Source organism: Symphalangus syndactylus, chromosome 19 (genome assembly GCF_028878055.3).
Source record: "Symphalangus syndactylus isolate Jambi chromosome 19, NHGRI_mSymSyn1-v2.1_pri, whole genome shotgun sequence".
Lineage (NCBI taxonomy): Eukaryota > Metazoa > Chordata > Mammalia > Primates > Hylobatidae > Symphalangus > Symphalangus syndactylus.
Genome location: NC_072434.2, coordinates 30124064 through 30143791, shown reverse-complemented (window position 1 = coordinate 30143791; position 19728 = coordinate 30124064). Strand labels below are relative to the sequence as shown.

The window sequence follows — 19728 nt, the reverse complement described above, 5'->3', positions numbered from 1 at the left end:
ATGTGCCATGTTGATTTCCTGCACCCATTAACTCGTCATTTAGCATTAGGTGTATCTCCTAATGCTGTCCCTCCCCCCTCCCCCCACCCCACAACAGTCCCCGGAGCGTGATGTTCCCCTTCCTGTGTCCATGAGTTCTCATTGTTCAATTCCCACCTATGAGTGAGAACATGCGGTGTTTGGTTTTTTGTCCTTGCGATAGTTTACTGAGAATGATGTTTTCCAGTTTCATCCATGTCCCTACAAAGGACACGAACTCATCATTTTTTATGGCTGCATAGTATTCCATGGTGTATATGTGCCACATTTTCTTAATCCAGTCTATCGTTGTTGGACATTTGGGTTGGTTCCAACTCTTTGCTATTGTGAATAGTGCCGCAATAAACATACGTGTGCATGTGTCTTTATAGCAGCATGATTTATAGTCCTTTGGGTATATACCCAGTAATGGGATGGCTGGGTCAAATGGTATTTCTAGTTCTAGATCCCTGAGGAATCGCCACACTGACTTCCACAATGGTTGAACTAGTTTACAGTCCCACCAACAGTGTAAAAGTGTTCCTATTTCTCCACATCCTCTCCAGCACCTGTTGTTTCCTGATTTTTTAATGATGGCCATTCTAACTGGTGTGAGATGGTATCTCATTGTGGTTTTGATTTGCATTTCTCTGATGGCCAGTGATGAGGAGCATTTCTTCATGTGTTTTTTGGCTGCATAAATGTCTTCTTTTGAGAAGTGTCTGTTCATGTCCTCTGCCCACTTTTTGATGGGGTTGTTTGTTTTTTTCTTGTAAATTTGTTTGAGTTCATTGTAGATTCTGGATATTAGCCCTTTGTCAGATGAGTAGGTTGCAAAAATTTTCTCCCATTGTGTAGGTTGCCTGTTCACTCTGATGATAGTTTCTTTTGCTGTGCAGAAGCTCTTTAGTTTAATGAGATCCCATTTGTCGATTTTGGCTTTTGTTGCCATTGCTTTTGGTGTTTTAGACATGAAGTCCTTGCCCACGCCTATGTCCTGAATGGTATTGCCTAGGTTTTCTTGTAGGATTTTAATGGTTTTAGGTCTACCATATAAGTCTTTAATCCATCTTGAATTAATTTTTGTATAAGGTGTAAGGAAGGGATCCAGTTGCAGCTTTCTACATATGGCTAGCCAGTTTTCCCAGCACCATTTATTAAATAGGGAATCCTTTCCCCATTGTCTCAGCCCAAAATCTCCTTAAGCTGATTAGCAACTTCAGCAAAGTCTCAGGATACAAAATTAATGTACAAAAATCACAAGCATTCTTGTACACCAATAACAGACAAACAGAGAGCCAAATCATGAGTGAACTCCCATTCACAATTGCTTCAAAGAGAATAAAATACCTAGGAATCCAACTTACAAGGGATGTGAAGGACCTCTTCAAGGAGAACTACAAACCACTGCTCAATGAAATAAAAGAGGATACAAACAAATGGAAGAACATTCCATGCTCATGGGTTGGAAGAATCAATATCGTGAAAATGGCCATACTGCCCAAGGTAATTTATAGATTCAATGCCATCCCCATCAAGCTACCAATGACTTTCTTCACAGAATTGGAAAAAACTACTTTAAAGTTCATATGGAACCAAAAAAGAGCCCGCATCGCCAAGTCAATCCTAAGCCAAAAGAACAAAGCTGGAGGCATCACGCTACCTGACTTCAAACTATACTACAAGGCTACAGTAACCAAAACAGCATGGTACTGGTACCACAACAGAGACATAGATCAATGGAACAGAACAGAGCCCTCAGAAATGATGCCGCATAGCTACAACTATCTGATCTTTGACAAACCTGACAAAGACATTGATAATTTTTAATTAAAATATATATTGATACTGTTTGTATTTTCATAGCCAACATCATGAAGCTGTAAACATGTAAGGCAAATAGAGAAGCTTAGCACTGTGGAAAAAGCTGTTGCCACAGCACAGCTAATTAACATCTTTAACATCCCATTTTCTTTCTATTAGCAAAACGATCTCTGGACATCCTCACCATAGAAACATTCCTACTCTTTAATTATGTCTGTTACTTTATTGTGTTTTATAGTTCTCATCTAAGGAAAAACTGATTGAACCCACTATGGGACTGATTGCCTAATATCCAGACAGCATTTACTGTCTTTTATGTTCAGGATATTGCCACTTGAGAAAGGATTATTTACTGTGACAAATCTTAAATGGGAAATGAAGCAAAATTAACTAGTAAAACATTTTCTGTGCCAGAGTCATATGTGCATTGCAAGAAGGAAAAACAAACTTCCCTACAGAGTGGTTTTAATTATTCACAGTCTCTGACGTGATTTCAATATAACCCAACACAAATGCTGGCTGATTTGTCTTTGCCAATATTGGTGTGTATTACAACAATCCACTCCACTTTTCAGGGAAGAATGCTTTCCCTTTCCAAACCTCATGGAGTATATACTCAAAGCATTCTGACTCCCCATGAAAACTATGTCAACTGAACAGAAACTTAAATTAGTTGAGGTAGTTTCCTATGGATCCTTGCAAGCCCTTTTGGATCCTATCTTGGAACAAACTTTTAATCCATTTATAGGACCAGATAAACACACTTTAAATCCCCAGGCTCATGGACTGCTGGCTACCTATATTAGAAGTTTTTACTACTCCTCTAGCAAAACGCAAAGTCCTATCTGACCTTCTGAATATTACCTTGCAAATTTTTTTATTATACTTTTAAGTTCTAGGGTACATGTGCACAATGTGCAGGTTTGTTACATAGGTATACATGTGCCGTGTTGGTGTGCTGCACCCATTCACTCGTCATTTACATTAGGAATATCTCCTAAGGCTATCCCTCCCCTCTCCCTCCACCCCACAACAGGCCTCAGTGTATGATGCTCCCCTTCCTGTGTCCAAGTGTTCTCATTGTTCAATTCCCACCTAGACATGCGGTGTTTGGTTTTTTGTCCTTGCAATAGTTTGCTGAGAATGATGGTTTCCAGCTTCATCCATGTCCCTACAAAGGACATGAACTCATCCTTTTTATGGCTGCATAGTATTCCATGGTGTATATGTGCCACATTTTCTTAATCCAGTCTATCATTGATGGACATTTGGGTTGGTTTCAAGTCTTTGCTATTGTGAATAGTGCCTCAATAAACATACGTGTGCATGTGTCTTTATAGCAGCATGATTTATAATCCTTTGGGTATATACCCAGTAATGGGATGGCTGGGTCAAATGGTATTTCTGGTTCTACATCCCTGAGGAATCACCACACCGACTTCCACAGTGGTTGAACTAGTTTACAGTTCCACCAACAGTGTAGAAGTGTTCCTATTTCTCTACATCCTCTCTAGCACCTGTTGTTTCCTGACTTTTTAATGATCGCCATTCTAACTGGTGTGAGATGGTATCTCATTGTGGTTTTGATTTGCATTTCTCTGATAGCCAGTGATGATGAGCATTTTTTTCATGTGTTTTTTGGCTGCATAAATGTCTTCTTTTGAGAAGTGTCTATTCATATACTTTGCCCACTTTTTGATGGGGTTGTTTTCTTCTTGTAAATTTGTTGGAGTTCATTGTAGATTGTGGATATTACCCTTTGCCAGATGAGTAGGTTGCAAAAATTTTCTCCCATTCTGTAGGTTGCCTGTTCACTCTGATGGTAGTTTCTTTTGCTGTGCAGAAGCTCTTTAGTTTAATTAGATCCCATTTGTCAATTTTGGCTTTTGTTGCCATTGCTTTTCGTGTTTTAGACATGAAGTCCTTGCCCATGCCTATGTCCTGAATGGTATTGCCTAGGTTTTTTTCTAGGATTATTATGGTTTTAGGTCTAACATTTAAGTCTTTAATCTATCTTGAATTAATTTTTGTATAAGATGTAAGGAAGGGATCCAGTTTCAGCTTTCTACATATGGCTAGCCAGTTTTCCCAGCAGCATTTATTAAATAGGGAATCCTTTCCCCATTTCTTGTTTTTGCCATGTTCATCAAAGAACAGATGGTTGTAGATATGTGGTATTATTTCTGAGGCCTCTGTTCTGCTCCATTGGTCTATATCCCTGTTTTGGTACCAGTACCATGCTATTTTGGTTACTGTAGCCTTGTAGTATAGTTTGAAGTCTGGTAGCATGATGCCTCCAGCTTTGTTCTTTTGGCTTAAGATTGTCTTGGCAATGTGGGCTCTTTTTTGGTTCCATATGAACTTTAAAGTAATTTTTTCCAATTCTGTGAAGAAGTTATTTGTAGCTTGATGGGGATGGCATTGAATCTATAAACTGCGGTGGGCAGTATAGCCATTTTCACAATATTGATTCTTCCTATCCATGAGCATGGAATGTTCTTCCATTTGTTTGTGTCCTCTTTTACTTTGTTGAACAGTGGTTTGTAGTTCTCCTTGAAGAGGTCCTTCACATCCCTTGTAAGTGGGATTCCTAGGTATTTTATTCTCTTTGAAGCCATTGTGAATGAGAGTTCACTCATGATTTGGCTCTCTGTTTGTCTGTTATTGGTGTATAAGAATGCTTGTGATTTTTGCACATTGATTTTGTATCCTGAGACTGCTGAATTTGCTTATCAGCTTAAGGAGATTTTGGGCTGAGACAATGGGATTTTCTAAATATACAATCATGTCATCTGCAAACAGGGACAATTTGACTTCCTCTTTTCCTAACTGAATACCCTTTATTTATTTCTCCTGCCTGATTGCCCTGGCCAGAACTTCCAACACTATGTTGAATAGGAGTGGTGAGAGACGGCATCCCTGTCTTGTGCCAGTTTTCAAAGGGAATGCTTCCAGTTTTTGTCCATTCAGTATTATATTGGCTGTGGGTTTGTCATAATAAACTCTTATTATTTTGAGATACATTCCATCAATACCTAATTTATTGAGAGTTTTTAGGATGAAGGGCTGTTGAATTTTGCCAAAGGTCTTTTCTGCATCTATTGAGATAATCATGTGGTTTCTGTCTTTGGTTCTGTTTATATGATGGATTATGTTTATTGATTTGCGTATGTTGAACCAGCCTTGCATCCCAGGGATGAAGCCCACTTGATCATGGTGGATAAGCTTTTTGATATGCTGCTGGATTCAGTTTGCCAGTAGTTTATTGTGGATTTTTGCATTGATGTTCATCAGGGATGCTGGTCTAAAATTCTCTTTTTTTGTTGTGTCTCTGCCATGCTTTGGTATCAGGATGATGCTGTCCTCATAAAATGAGTTAGGGAGGATTCTCATTTTATGCAGCCGGCATCATCCTGATACCAAAGCCTGGAAGAGACACAACAAAGAAAGAGAATTTTAGACCAATATCCTTGATGAACATCGAGGCAAAAATCCTCAATAAAATACTGGCAAACCGAATCCAGCAACACATCAAAAAGCTTATCCACCACGATCAAGTGGGCTTCATCCCTGGGATGCAAGGCTGGTTCAACATACGAAAATCAGTAAACGTAATCCAGCATATAAACAGAACCAAAGACAAAAACCACATGATTATCTCAATAGATGCAGAAAAGGCCTTTGGCAAAATTCAACAGCCCTTCACGATAAAAACTCTCAATAAACTAGGGATTGATGGGATGTATCTCAAAATAATAACAGCTATTTGTGACAAACCCACAGCCAATATCATACTGAATTGACAAAAACTGGAAGCATTCCCTTTGAAAACTGGCACAAGACAGGGATGCCGTCTCTCACCACTCCTATTCAACATAGTGTTGGAAGTTCTGGCCAGGGCAATCAGGCAGGAGAAGGAAATAAAGGGTATTCAGTTAGGAAAAGAGGAAGTCAAATTGTCCCTGTTTGCAGATGACATGATTGTATATCTAGAAAGCCCCATCATCTCAGCCCAAAGTCTCCTTAAGCTGATAAGCAACTTCAGCAAAGTCTCAGGATACAAAATCAATGTGCAAAAATCACAAATATTCTTATACACCAATAACAGATAAACAGCCAAATCATGAGTGAACTCCCATTCACAATTGCTTCAAAGAGAATAAAATACCTAGGAATCCCACTTACAAGGGATGTGAAGGACCTCTTCAAGGAGAACTACAAACCACTGCTCAATGAAATAAAAGAGGATACAAACAAATGGAAGAACATTCCATGCTCATGGGTAGAAAGAATCAATATGGTGAAAATGGCCATACTGCCCAAGGTAATTTGTAGATTCAATGCCATCCACATCAAGCTACCAATGACTTTCTTCACAGAATTGGAAAAAACTCCTTTAAATTTCGTATGGAACCAAAAAAGAGCCCACATAGCCAAGACAATCCTAAGCAAAAAGAACAAAGCTGGAGGCATCATGCTACCTGACTTCAAACTATACTACAAGGCTACAGTAACCAAAACAGCAAGGTACTGGTACCAAAACAGAGACATAGACCAATGGAACAGAACAGAGCCCTCAGAAATAATGCCGCATGTCTACAACTATCTGATCTTTGACAAACCTGACAAAAACAAGCAATGGGGAAAGGATTCCCTATTTAATAAATGGTGCTGGGAAAACTGGCTAGCCATATGTAGAAAGCTGAAACTGGATCCCTTCCTTACACCTTATACAAAAATTAATTCAAGATGGATTAAAGATTTACATATTAGACCTAAAACCATAAAAACCCTAGAAGAAAACCTAGGCAATACCATTCAGGACATAGGCATGGGCAAGGACTTCATGTCTAAAACACCAAAAGTAATGGCAACAAAAGCCAAAATTGACAAATGGGATCTAATTAAACTAAAGAGCTTCTGTACAGCAAAAGAAACTACCATCAGAGTGAACAGGCAACCTACAGAATGGGAGAAAATGTTTGCAACCTACTCATCTGACAATGGGTAATATGCAGAATCTACAATGAACTCAAACAAATTTACAAGAAAAAAACAAACAACCCCATCAAAAAGTGGGCGAAGGATATGAACAGACACTTCTCAAAAGAAGACATTTATGCAGCCAAAAAACACATGAAAAAATGCTCATTATCACTGGCCATCAGAGAAATGCAAATCAAAACCACAATGAGATACCATCTCACACCAGTTAGAATGGCGATCATTAAAAAGTCAGGAAACAACAGGTGCTAGAGAGGATGTGGAGAAATGGGAACACTTCTACACTGTTGGTGGGACTGTAAACTAGTTCAATCATTGTGGAAGTCGGTGTGGTGATTCCTCATTGATGTAGAACTAGAAATACCATTTGATCCAGCCATCCCATTACTGGGTATATACCCAAAGGATTATAAATCATGCTGCTATAAAGACACATGCACATGTATGTTTATTGTGGCACTAATCACAATAGCAAAGACTTGAAACCAACCCAAATGTCCATCAATGATAGACTGGATTAAGAAAATGTGGCACATATACACCATGGAATACTATGCAGCCATAAAAAATGATGAGTTCATGTCCTTTGTAGGGACATGGATGAAGCTGGAAACCATCATTCTCAGCAAACTATTGCAAGGACAAAAAACCAAACACCACATGTTCTCACTCATAGGTGGGAATTGAACAAAGAGAACACATGGAGACAGGAAGGGGAACATCACACACCAGGGACTTTTCTGGCGTGGGAGGAGAGGGGAGGGATAACATTAGTAGATATACCTAATGCTAAATTTAGAGTTAATGGGAGTTAACATGGCACATGTATGCCTATGTAACAAACCTGCACGTTGTGCACATTTACCCTAAAACTTAAAGTATAATAATAATAAAATAAAATTTTAAAGAATTAGTTAGGGAGGATTACCTCTTTTTCTATTGATTAGAATAGTTTGAGAAGGAATGGTACTAGCTCCTCCTTGTACCTCTGGTAGAATTCGGCTGTGAATCCATCTGGTCCTGGACTTTTTTTGGTTGGTAGGCTATTAACTATTGCCTCAATTTCAGAGCTTGTTATTGGTCTATTCAGGGATTCAACTTCTTCCTGGTTAAGTCTTGGGAGGGTGTATGTGTCCAGGAATTTATCCATTTCTTCTAGATTTTCTAGTTTATTTGCGTGGAGGTGTTTATAGTATTCTCTAATGGTAGTTTGTATTTCTGTGGGATCGGTGGTGACATCCCCTTTATCATTTTTTATTGCATCTATTTGATTCTTCTCTCTTTTCTTCTTTATTAGTCTTGCTAGCGGTCTATCACTTTTGTTGATCTTTTCAAAAAATGAGCTCCTGGATTCATTGATTTTTTGAAGGGTTTTTTTGTGTCTCTATTTCCTTCAGTTCTGCTCTGATCTTAGTTATTTCTTGCCTTCTGCTAGCTTTTGAATATGTTTGCTCTTGTTTCTCTAGTTCTTTTAATTGTGATGTTAGGGTGTCAATTTTTGGTCTTTCCTGCTTTCTCTTGTGGGCATTTAGTGCTATAAATTTCCCTCTACACACTGCTTTAAATGTGTCCCAGAGATTCTAGTATGTTGTGTCTTTGTTCTCATTGGTTTCAAAGAACATCTTTATTTCTGCCTTCATTTTGTTATGTACCCAGTAGTCATTCAGGAGCAGGTTGTTCAGTTTCCATGTAGTTGAGCAGTTTTGAGTGAGTTTCTTAATCCTGAGTTCTAGTTTGATTGCACTGTGGTCTGAGAGACAGTTTGTTATAATTTCTATTCTTTTACATTTGCTGAGGAGAGCTTTACTTCCAACTATGTGGTCAATTTTGGAATACGTGTGATGTGGTGCTGAGAAAAATGTATATACTGTTGATTTGGGGTGGAGAGCTCTGCAGATGTCTATTAGGTCTGCTTGGTGCAGAGCTCAGTTCAATTCCTGGATATCCTTGTTAACTTTCTGTCTTGTTGATCTGTCTAATGTTGACACACGGGGTGTTAAAGTCTCCCATTATTATTTTGTGGGAGTCTAAGTCTCTTTGTAGGTCTCTAAGGACTTGCTTTATGAATCTGGATGTTCCTGTATTGGGTGCAAATATATTTAGGATAGTTAGCTCTTGTTGTTGAATTGATCCCTTTATCATTACATAATGGCCTTCTTTGTCTCTTTTGATCTTTGTTGGTTTAAAGTCTGTTTTCTCAGAGACTAGGATTGCAACCTCTGCCTTTTTTGGTTTCCATTTGCTTGGTAGATCTTCCTCCATCCCTTTATTTTGAGCCTATGTGTGTCTCTGCAAGTGAGATGGGTCTCCTGAATATAGCACACTGATGGGTCTTGACTCTTTATCCTGTTTGCCAGTCTGTGTCTTTTAATTGGAGCATTTAGCTCATTTACATTTAAGTTTAATATTGTTATGTGTGAATTTGATCCTGTCATTATGATGTCAGCTGGTTATTTTGCTCGTTAGTTGATGCAGTTTCTTCCTAGCATCACCAGGCCTGCCCTACAAGGGCTCCTGAAGGAAGCACTAAACATGGAAAGGAACAACCAGTACCAGCCACTGCAAAAACATGCCAAATTGTAAAGAGTCTTGGCTTTCTTAAGGAAAGAGACCATGTCTTTATTCATCTTCAAATGGACAGCACATAAAACTGTTAAATGCTGCCTATTTTCCAAGGACCTTTACAATGCTACCTCGTCAGTAATATACTTCTGATATCCACAAACAAATCTAATTTCTTATTCCTTTTATATCCTGTATAGATTTTACAACTTTGATTACATTTATTATGTTCTCTTTCTAGTAATTTGATTACTCTTATTACCAACTATACTGTAAGCTTGTGAAAATAAGAGATGTATTATACTACTTGTGTTCACTGTTCTGCCCCAATCCTCAATCCCACTCAAAATCATTCTCAGAAAGTACTTGCTTGATAATGTCAATTAAATCAAATAGTAATGGTTATGCCATCCTTACTTATAACTACAACATTGAAGTATATCATATCAATTCAAACTGCAGAAATAATGAACTAACAAGGTTTTTCTGGTTTATTTAAAGAGCAAGAAATATTTGTAGTCAATGAAGAGAATTTCTCTATGAAAATTTTGAAGGGGCTAACTCTCTGCCAACATCCTTTGCCAACATATCTACAAACTTCTCCATCTCTCATGTTTTGCAAGTTCCCATCAGTATCTGGGGTGATTTTTATATCACTCTACCTCTGATACACAAAGCAGTGTGGTATAGGAAATAAGATAAGTGCTTTGAAGTCACATAGTCCCAATCCCAAACTACACAGCTCAGATGGAAGACCTAAGTATGCTGCTTACCCCATCTGAAGTTTAGGTTCCTTTTTTCTAATATAAAGACCAAAATGACAACTTCATATGGTTGTTGTGAAGATTACATGAGAAAATGTGTTTAACGCACTCTTTACGATGCCTGTCATATTAAAGGTACATTAAAAAGTTACATTAAAAGTATTGATTCAATTAAACAAATATTTATTAAGTACCCACCGAGGGCCATGCACTAATTTGTTCCAAGGACCCAGTAATGAACAAGACAGACACAAGGCCTATTCTCAAATTGCTTAGAGTCCAGTGAAGGAGACAGACAATTCAGCATGCAAATGTAGTACCTGGTGACAAGCACAGTAATGCAAAAATAAAGACAAGAGTGTCTTTAGGGTACAAATGAGGGGCATCTATAAAATCAGAAGACTCATTCTTCCAATAATTTCAAATCGCCACCTAAATTCAAAAACTCAGTATGTACAAACTGTGGTCATTATTAACAATAAAATCTATTGGATGATTCAGTGATGAAGGAACAATGCAAGGTACCAGCTACCATATAATCACCTTACAGAATTATCATGCCTTCTAGGCTATACCACATTCTAGAATCCACAAGCACAGTCTTGTAGAGAAACAGCAATCAAATCTACAAACAAATATTTATCCTTTAGATATATAGGAAAGCCTCAAGATAAAAACATACTCAATACACAGGTTATGCATTTGCATGTTTTTCTACTTTGGCAGCAACTGAAAATTCAAGGTGAAGAGACAGGGACTAATGAGTAGTTTCTGCAAAGCAGATGCCCTTGTTGTGCTTCTAAAGCCTGGTTTCTATATTTTTTAAAATAGCATGCTAATTTTAAAAGACAAAATAATAAAAGACATACAGGGTTGTGAATGGAAAAGTTTCAAAACTCACAAGGCCAATTTCTCGTTATAAGAGGTCCCTGGGGAGAGATAAGAAACTGGTATTTCACTTGTCAAACAGGAACTTGCGTGCTATTTTATACTTTGCTTTGCTTACAGCAACCTTAGCAGACCATGAATGTTATACAGGAAGAATGCTATAGGGGAAGAGTTTAGGTAAATTAAGTCTAATGGCTTTGCTGCTTAACGTAAATGACAGCAGTTGACAATAGGGCCCTGAGTTCATTTCAGGGGATATGCTGCTCTCTGTCTCTGAGCAGGGTTGGCAAAGAGCTGCAGGATAAAGGGGATACCAGGCTACAGCACTTCCCCCAACCGACATCTACCACACTCCTTGGATTTCCACTCTGCTCTTCTCTGCTCCCTGCAGAGGGGTGAATGTATATGTTCTAACTTTTGCTTACCTTTAGCCTGAATGCTACATGACTTGGGCAAGTGTAACCTAGAAAAACCTTTTAATTCCTTTAGGTGTCCTTCCATTTCCAGTCAGCTCTGCTTAAGTTGATTTCAAATATTGTCCTTTCTTATAATCAAAATATTTTGCTTGGGTATGTCTCCCAGATAGTTAGCAGATATATATGTCACTATTATATTTCTATAAAAATGGTACTCTCCTAGTTTTTATTAATTCCCCATTCCTCTCACCTGGATTCTTTGTAAGAGTGAGTATACCCTCCAACTGAGAGATTAATCATGAGGAGGAAATTAAGTCTTCTATGCCATCAACTGGAAAAAAAGATAAAATTAAATATCATTAATTTAAGTAATACAAGAAATCTCTCACTTTAGTTCACTCATTTTCCTCTGCTTATTCACAGCTGTAGCATACATATATATATAAATAATTATAAATTATCTCTAATGTACCAATATAGGACCCAATATAGCTATGATTGTGTTCATAATGACTCCTTACAACAAAACCTTAATGTTGTAAGATAAATACCTTTATAATTAGTGCTCTAGTTTTTGCTCAGTGAGGTAAAATGGGACAGCATTCACTAATGTTCTGGAGTCTGCTCAGAGATGAATAGTTGCCAAAAACTACTGGAAGGTTGAAGACTTCCTAAAGTTTATCTAATTCAGAGCCATGTGACATTAAGTCTCAATTTCCTCTTCTGAAAAATGAAGATAATAGAATCTGCCTCTCAAGGATGTTAAAAAGATTAGGTAAACTTCCTAGCTCATTGTGCCCATTTCATGCTCTATGTAAACGGTAGTTATTGTTATTATTACTTTGATTAATAAATACTTCATAATAGTGTTGGGTGCATCTATAAACACAAAATGAAACAGAACTCTTCAAATATAGCCATAACAAACCTGTGTGATAGCAGACAAAAACCCTGACCCAGCAGCTGACAGATATGGTCACTAGATATGTCTCTACATACTTGGCTGTGAAACCTGGGCCATGCACAACCCTTCTCTCTTTCAATTTTGTCATTTGAAAATTTAAGGAGTCAACCTAAATTGTTTGCAATGCTCCCAGAGCTTACAAACTATCGTTTTTATGAATCCTCTAGATTAAACAGTGCCCATCTGCAATATCTGAGAGACCTAATGTCCTGTGTCTGAACCCATCCTTAATTTTGTCAGGAAATAAGTATAACTAGGTAATATATTAGAGCTTTTCTGGGGAGGAGGAGATACTATATTTATTTCGCTAGAGAACTACCAACCAGAACACTTGAACTCCTAAACTCCAAACCATATCTTCCTAGGCAACTCTACAGGACTCCAAATTGACTTATTTCTGTTGAAAGAACAGGCTACTGAAGTAACTGATAAACAGCCTATCTCTTAGGGACCCAGAGAGAACTTGACAGATACTATCACATTAAAGCTGTTTGTTGTTAGAGGAAAGCTAGTATGGAAAATCATTCTGATAACTAATCTGGAACACTGACAGCCAAGTGACTTTGTCTTCAGTGCCAGTGAACAAGGACAGTGCAACTCTCTAAATTCTGTTTACTCATCAAGCCTCCTAATTAGATCAACTGCAATTGCCCAAGCAACTTTAATGACTCTTGTTAGAGATTTCTCACCCAGCTGCTACTGCTGTGCAGTAGGCTTCTGAGACCCCAGTCCTGACTCTGCCTCCCCCACCACCACCTCATTATTCCTACCCTGTGAATCTCAACACTGTCCTTTATTCACCCAGGAACATCACCATCAGCAACAATGTCAATGCCTCTCCACTCATTGCAACTTCACAGCCAAATGCCCTCGTGACAGTTTATCCAACTGTTAGGAGTATTATTTGAATGCACTCCTCTAAACCCTTTAATAGAGAATACAATTTTCCACAACCCAAATTAAAATGTACACAAAATTTGTCTTCTGGTATCTATCCCTTAGCTTTATGTCCCCTTCCAGCAAAACTAGCTAAATAATTTGTGATGCCTAATGCAAAATGAAAATGAAAGGTCCTTTGCTTCAAACTCAAGAATATTAAGACAGTGACAACAGAGCCCTAAAACCAAATTGTGGCCGTGTGTTACCGTGGGACATGTCACATGCACATGAAGCTAGACCAGTCTCTGTTATTCCTGGGTTCTAAACCCTTCTAAACATGTGCACCATGGTGTCTTCATCAATCATGAAGTGTTTCCTCTCTCCCCACAACAACCTCCAGTGATTTTTTGCCAATCCCTTGGCTCCATTGGTTTATATCATGGGCTGTTGCCATTTGATAGTCTCATGTCTCAACCTCTCAGAGACCAAGCTACCTACTAATTAATCCACTAGACTGATTGTACCTGGAAGGTCTTCTAATCCTCACATTCCCATTTCAAGTATGGCCTCCAAAATCTCTGTTGCATTTTTATTGACTAATCCATCACCTACTGGCCAAGGTAATCCCTGTGTGTGTCGACTGTGTGAATCTCAGTATCTTCAAATAATTTTGCATGTGGTCCACCTTAGAATAAAGCTTGACCCTGGGCAAGGTCTTCTCTACAGAGTAATCAGTTTATTTTTTCCAGAATGACAGATAAAACGTTTAATTTCCCATTATCTAGGCCCAATAAAACATCTGTAGGCTAAGAGCAGCTATGCCAATTAGCAGAAGTGACAGCCCGAGTCAATGAACTGCAGCCTAAAAATAAAGCCACATGGTCCCTTTGGTCCCTTTAGAACACTGCTTGACTTGGAACAGATCTAAGTGGAATATTCCTTAGTTACCACTGTTTCACAATACTTTTTTGACCCCTTTTTCTTAGGCATGTTTGATTTTCCAGTGTATTTCTAAACATGCACATAAGCAATCTGAATGTTTCCCCAGGCCTTGGCAGAAAGTGAAATAAAATAAAAAGAAATATATTATTAAGTATATTATTGTTTATGTTATCAGATATAACAAGTGTTTTTGAGCTGCTGGAGTTCTTTGTTTAGAAAAGCTTGGGTGTTTTTTTAATTATCATCAAATTCAATATGCATAAAATTCATAAAGCAAATTCATAAAATGTATAAAGCCAACGTATTTTGCTTTATGTCATGTGTTTGAATACTGGGCATAAACTGAATTTCAGACATTTAAACTAGAAGAATTAGCTAAAGGAATTCTTATGGAATTCTTTTGTAAAATAAATCATTTCCAATGATAATATCATTCTTTAATCTATATTTTCTTTCAGATATTTCATTATAAGAAGGCAGCATATATTGTGTGTCTTTAAAGAATGATGCTCAAATTGCATCATTTGAGGCAGAAAAATTAGATTCAGAAGCATAATATTCCATTTACTCAAATCAAATAGAAACCATGTTAATAACACTCAAGAGAAAAGACCAGAGACTGAACATGGAATAAATTGCAATGAATAAAATAAAGCAAGAGTAAGGGAGAATTCATGTAACCACAGCATCTTGTCACATGTCTTTCTAGTAGAGAAAGAAGAAGAGGAGATAGATACAAAGACACATGGGCCTAAAAACTTTAGGCTACTACCTAAACTCAGATAAGAACATAAGAGACACACAATTATTTGATTTTCAACCAGAAGTAAGCCAGAAAGGGAATGAGGACCTTAAAGTACACAGAACGCAGGAGTTAGGCAGCCTGAGTTTTTGCCTCAGCTGTATCTCAGCTACTGTGTGCCTCAGGGCAACGCACAAGAGATCAATTTCTTTCTTCAATTACATGAAAGCTTTGAACTAGATTATCTAAATTTCCTTTAACCTCTAAATGTCCATGATGGAACTTCTACTTTAAAATGGGGTTGGAGAAGCAGTCTCTGAAACAAGCTCTTCCACTTCCTACACAGACAACCAATATTTAAATATAAAAATACCTTCCTTATTAGAAAAGTTGCCTTCACAAAGCTCTTCGGCAAAGGTTATAAGGAAAGCAAACAATCGATACAAATTTCCCATTTCTATTTACTTTCTGCCTACTCCCTTGGAAAAGCAATAAGATGGAATAAATTCCCACTGATCTGGGGGAAAATATAACTAGAATGCCATTTTTCTTAAGTTCCTTTGTTTGGAAGTTTTTAAGAGTTAAAACAAGTTTCATGGTTTATTAGATATTATTTTCTGTAGTATTTAAAAATGTTATGGGGTAAAAAAAAAATGGCATGTGTTTTTAATGCCCTGAACATTTTCTTTTTCAAACAAAAGTCATCCTTCTCATGTCTCGGTCCCCGTTGTTCTTCTTCCCATTCTGCCCCTTTGCTCAGCTTCATCTATAAAAACCATTTGTATAATCTCTATTGGCCTCACGCTGTACATTCAGGATGCCTTATGTAGTTCCAGGCCTCCAGGATTATATGTCTTATAACACCAATCACTCTTCGTTTTCCTTTGGATGTTATTTTCTTTGGGCAAAATTACTTTTCCTTTGTGTAAAAATGTTTTAAGAAAATATTTTCCACATCTGCAAAAAGCATGTAGTTGATGCACTAGTTTTACAGTTCTTAAAGCAACTCCTCAAATATTCAAACTTGAGGGGGTATTAAACAACACTTTCTGTATGGAGGAAAGCAAATCAAAGTAGGTTTCCGAAGCTTCTGGGATTGCAATTTTTAAAATTCTTTGCCTTTTCTACAAAACTAAACTTGTTTTATCTAATCTTATCTGCATTATCATATCTTTCAGAGGTTTTAAGATATAGTGTCATAATCCTAAAGAAAAACATTTGCCTTGTATTTTATTCTAGTTCCTTGTTTGAGTAAGTCACAAGGACACCATTGTTTAAATTTGCATGCCTCATAAAAATATATATTTGTGTAAATTATACTTACAAAGCATCTCCAGATATATCTCATTAACCACTACACAAATTATAGGTTATAAAAAGGTTACAGTCAGAGAGGCAGAACTACTTCTTAGGAAAGTATAAGATATGGGAAGCTTGTACAATATAATCCTTCCCAAACTTCACCCCATAATTTTTATCTAAGTGAAAATTGGTTAAAATGAAGAGTAGGGTAGTTTTTAGCTTGGATAAATCCTGTTGGGGGAAAAAAAGACTATATCCATCCATTCTCTGAATATTTATTGAGCATCTACTACACCAGTCTAAATGCTATGTCCACATATGCATTTGAAGCATGAATGAGAAAAGTGGGAGACTCCTTTGGTAAAGGAGGGAGAAGGAATGCAGACTAATTCTGAGCTCTGTGCTCTTTTAGTCTCTCCTATCAGCTGACTGAGGTACCTATTTCTTCTAAAATTTTCCCTGCCTCTGATTCACTACCTAGCCATCTACTGCCCTGAGTCACCAGACACCACGTAAGTCCTGAGGATAGATTTGTTTTAAGAATAAGACAAAAAGTATTTCAATAGTGATCTACAGAAAAACCATTTTAATTTATGTGATAAGAAAAAAAAACAGGAAATGTGGCACAAGTATGTTTGTTCTGCACTTCTATAGTAGAAAATTTATATACTTTGCACATGGCAGAACAGGACAGGCTTATCTAAAGAATAAGAGATAGTGAGTTGATTAGGTGATTGGAAACAGGCCTCAGCTTTGCAATTGCACATGAGTGGGCCTTGTATGTTCAAAGCATTCCGCATCTAAAGAAGCAAACGATGCTTTCCATCTGTGATAACAAGGAAATGCTAAAGTTCCAATTTCCTTGACATTTTATTGCATTTACTTTTATCTAAAATGAGTATATAACATTATCTCATATAAAAGGAAAGCATAGTAGACGAGACATATCTTGAAAATCTTCTCTCTACCAGACATCCAGAAATGCTAGAAAAAAATATGTAACAACCCCATTTAAATGCATAGGCAAGCTTGCAAAAACTAAGAGAAATCAAGAAAAAAAACAGAGGGAATCCTAAATCAGAGTGATAAACTGGCATTTAAAGTTTAGCTGAGTTCAGCATTTGCTAATCTCAGTAACCTAGAGATCTGGCTTTTAAGATTTGTTGCAAGCCAGAAAACAAAATCAAAGGTTGTCCTAATATGAGCCGGGGGCTCTTGAACTGCTATACCTTCAGTGAAACAGCAGACAGAAAAAAAATAAGTCACCTACAAAAACTGATGACAGGAACATGTCTATTTCAGCATAAAACTAGGTCTGTAATTTAAATTTACCCTACCTGTGTGGTCCAGGAAACCCAAGCTAAGAAAATAACAAAGCAGTCTTGTGTTAGAGAAGTGCCTGGGCTGCCTGACAGAGCCAGTGCAAATCCTCTTCAAAGGGACGTGCCCTTAACCCCATCCTTAGAGAATTTCACTGATCAAACAATGTGAAAGTACAAAAGAGCTAACAGACAGTGCAAATTAAACAACTGTGGAGTGTCTCCTTTGTTTTTTTTCCAGGAAAAGAACACTTTCCTATGTTAATGTTACCCCAAATACACTGGTGGAAACAGTAAGATTTGAGTGAATTCCCCAGAATTTAGTCAGGAAGGACAAGATAATCCACCAAGTGCTCAGGAGAAAATAGAAACCAAGTAGGACCACTGGTTTTTTCAATTACATGCTGGAGATCTGAAACCTGAGAGCACTGCCGACTTTCTGGAAGGGCCAAGAGAATGGATTTAAAGCAGCTACCAAAAGGGAACTAAGAATGATTGGGAGTTAGTGACTAAACTTTATAGCATAACAGGACCATGATTATAATTAAAGACATCTTTAAAGCAAATCATCTGAATAAATGCACACAGAATTGGTAACTAACTTTAATTGCTACTGAGGTTTATTTTGTGCTAACAATGGTGTTGAATGCTCAGTAATCTCTTCCTAATTTTTGTTGTCAGTATATTTTGGGTTCACACAAATCAGAAACCAAAGTTAGATTGTTTGTAACTGGCAGCAAACCAGAAGGGACGGGAGACTGGTCAAGTCTCTGAGTCGTCCACTCCAAGATGCGGACAATGAGTGTATGAAGACAGACTGAGGATGCTCTGCAAAGAAGCATGGAAGAAAATGAAGGCAGAGAGGACAGAGCTGAAAGGCTAAGAGGGACAGATCAGCGTCCATGGAAAGCAGGAGCAGAAGCCAGTCTTCTGCCAAACACTGGCACAAACCACTGCCTACTGGATACATTTCACCGGACAATTCACCCCAGTGTCCAAGAGTTTATCTTGCTTCTAGAATATATTGAAAAGAGCCACCCTCTGAACAAATGGCAACAACTATATAGTATAAATAGGATGCACTGAAAATAGTAGGCTTCTTTCTTAAGCTGTCATCACGAACATTAACCAGTAATTATATTTCTCCACTTTTTGTAGAAGATATAAATGGCAAATTCTGAATTTATAATTTCTAATACTTCATTTTTCTGCTCTTGTAAAGTTCATTTTGAACTTTCAACATAAAAATATTAAATATTTTTCATTGTGCACATTTGAACTTGTGTTACTTTGGACTTACATTGGCTGAAATTGAAATATAGTAAAAGTGCTCTAGAGTAAGCAGATCAGTTCATCGGAAGGACAGCCTTTCAATGGAAAGGGCATTCCCAAGCTACACCAGCGAAAACATAATCCTGTTACCTGCCCTAACCTGACAGCTCTGAATTAGTCTGATCCACCTATGTGCCGTACAAAGCATTATATTGTTCTGATTTCATTAACTGAACTTGAACTACACTTTTTCAGAGAAACAAAACCATGCTTAGAAATCTGCCACAAGTATCTACACATTGCTCTTGAATTCCTCCAGGAATTTCCACCTACTCATGCTGTTACTCTTCACTCTATGATTTATTTGTTTTTCAGTCCCTGTCGATACTGAAGTTTTATTCTGTAGGGAGATTCCCATATTTGACTCCATTAAGCAAGCTTTGAAACACACTCGCACAGGGTGTTACTTCCAGAATCTTCTTGCCAGCTCCTTGCATCCACACCATGAGAAACAGCAAACATTCCTAAATCCCAAAAAAATGAATTATCTGGGGTGAGGAAAAGTCTTGACTATGACACTGATGATTTCCTGAAGAGATCCAGCATCCCAAATGTCCTGAGGTGGGGAGGAAATCGCACAACTAGCACCCAGAGAAAATGAGTGCTATCCACAAACAACCCAGATCCTCCCAAGCTAAGGCTAACCTGCCCTTCACTTCCTACATCATTGCTACATCTACGCAGCTTCTGACTTTCCAAAATGTACTTTCCTTTTCTAGTCCCAAACTGATCTCTCAGGTTTGACAAATTCAGTTTTCTTGGGTTTGAATCT

The 19728-nt window shown here is 37.7% G+C and overlaps 1 protein-coding gene and 1 long non-coding RNA gene across 3 annotated transcripts in view; one reads left to right on the top strand and one right to left on the bottom strand.

Moving 5' to 3' along the window:
* Window positions 1–19728, bottom strand: part of LOC129458317 (uncharacterized) — a 153962-nt gene that overhangs the window by 26813 nt on the left and 107421 nt on the right. Inside the window, exon 3 of the long non-coding RNA XR_010114732.1 lies at window positions 11727–11807. This is a non-coding gene — a long non-coding RNA (uncharacterized lncRNA). The remainder of the gene's footprint in view (window positions 1–11726; window positions 11808–19728) is intronic.
* Window positions 1–19728, top strand: part of RGS13 (regulator of G protein signaling 13) — a 55460-nt gene that overhangs the window by 10866 nt on the left and 24866 nt on the right. The window lies entirely within an intron of this gene.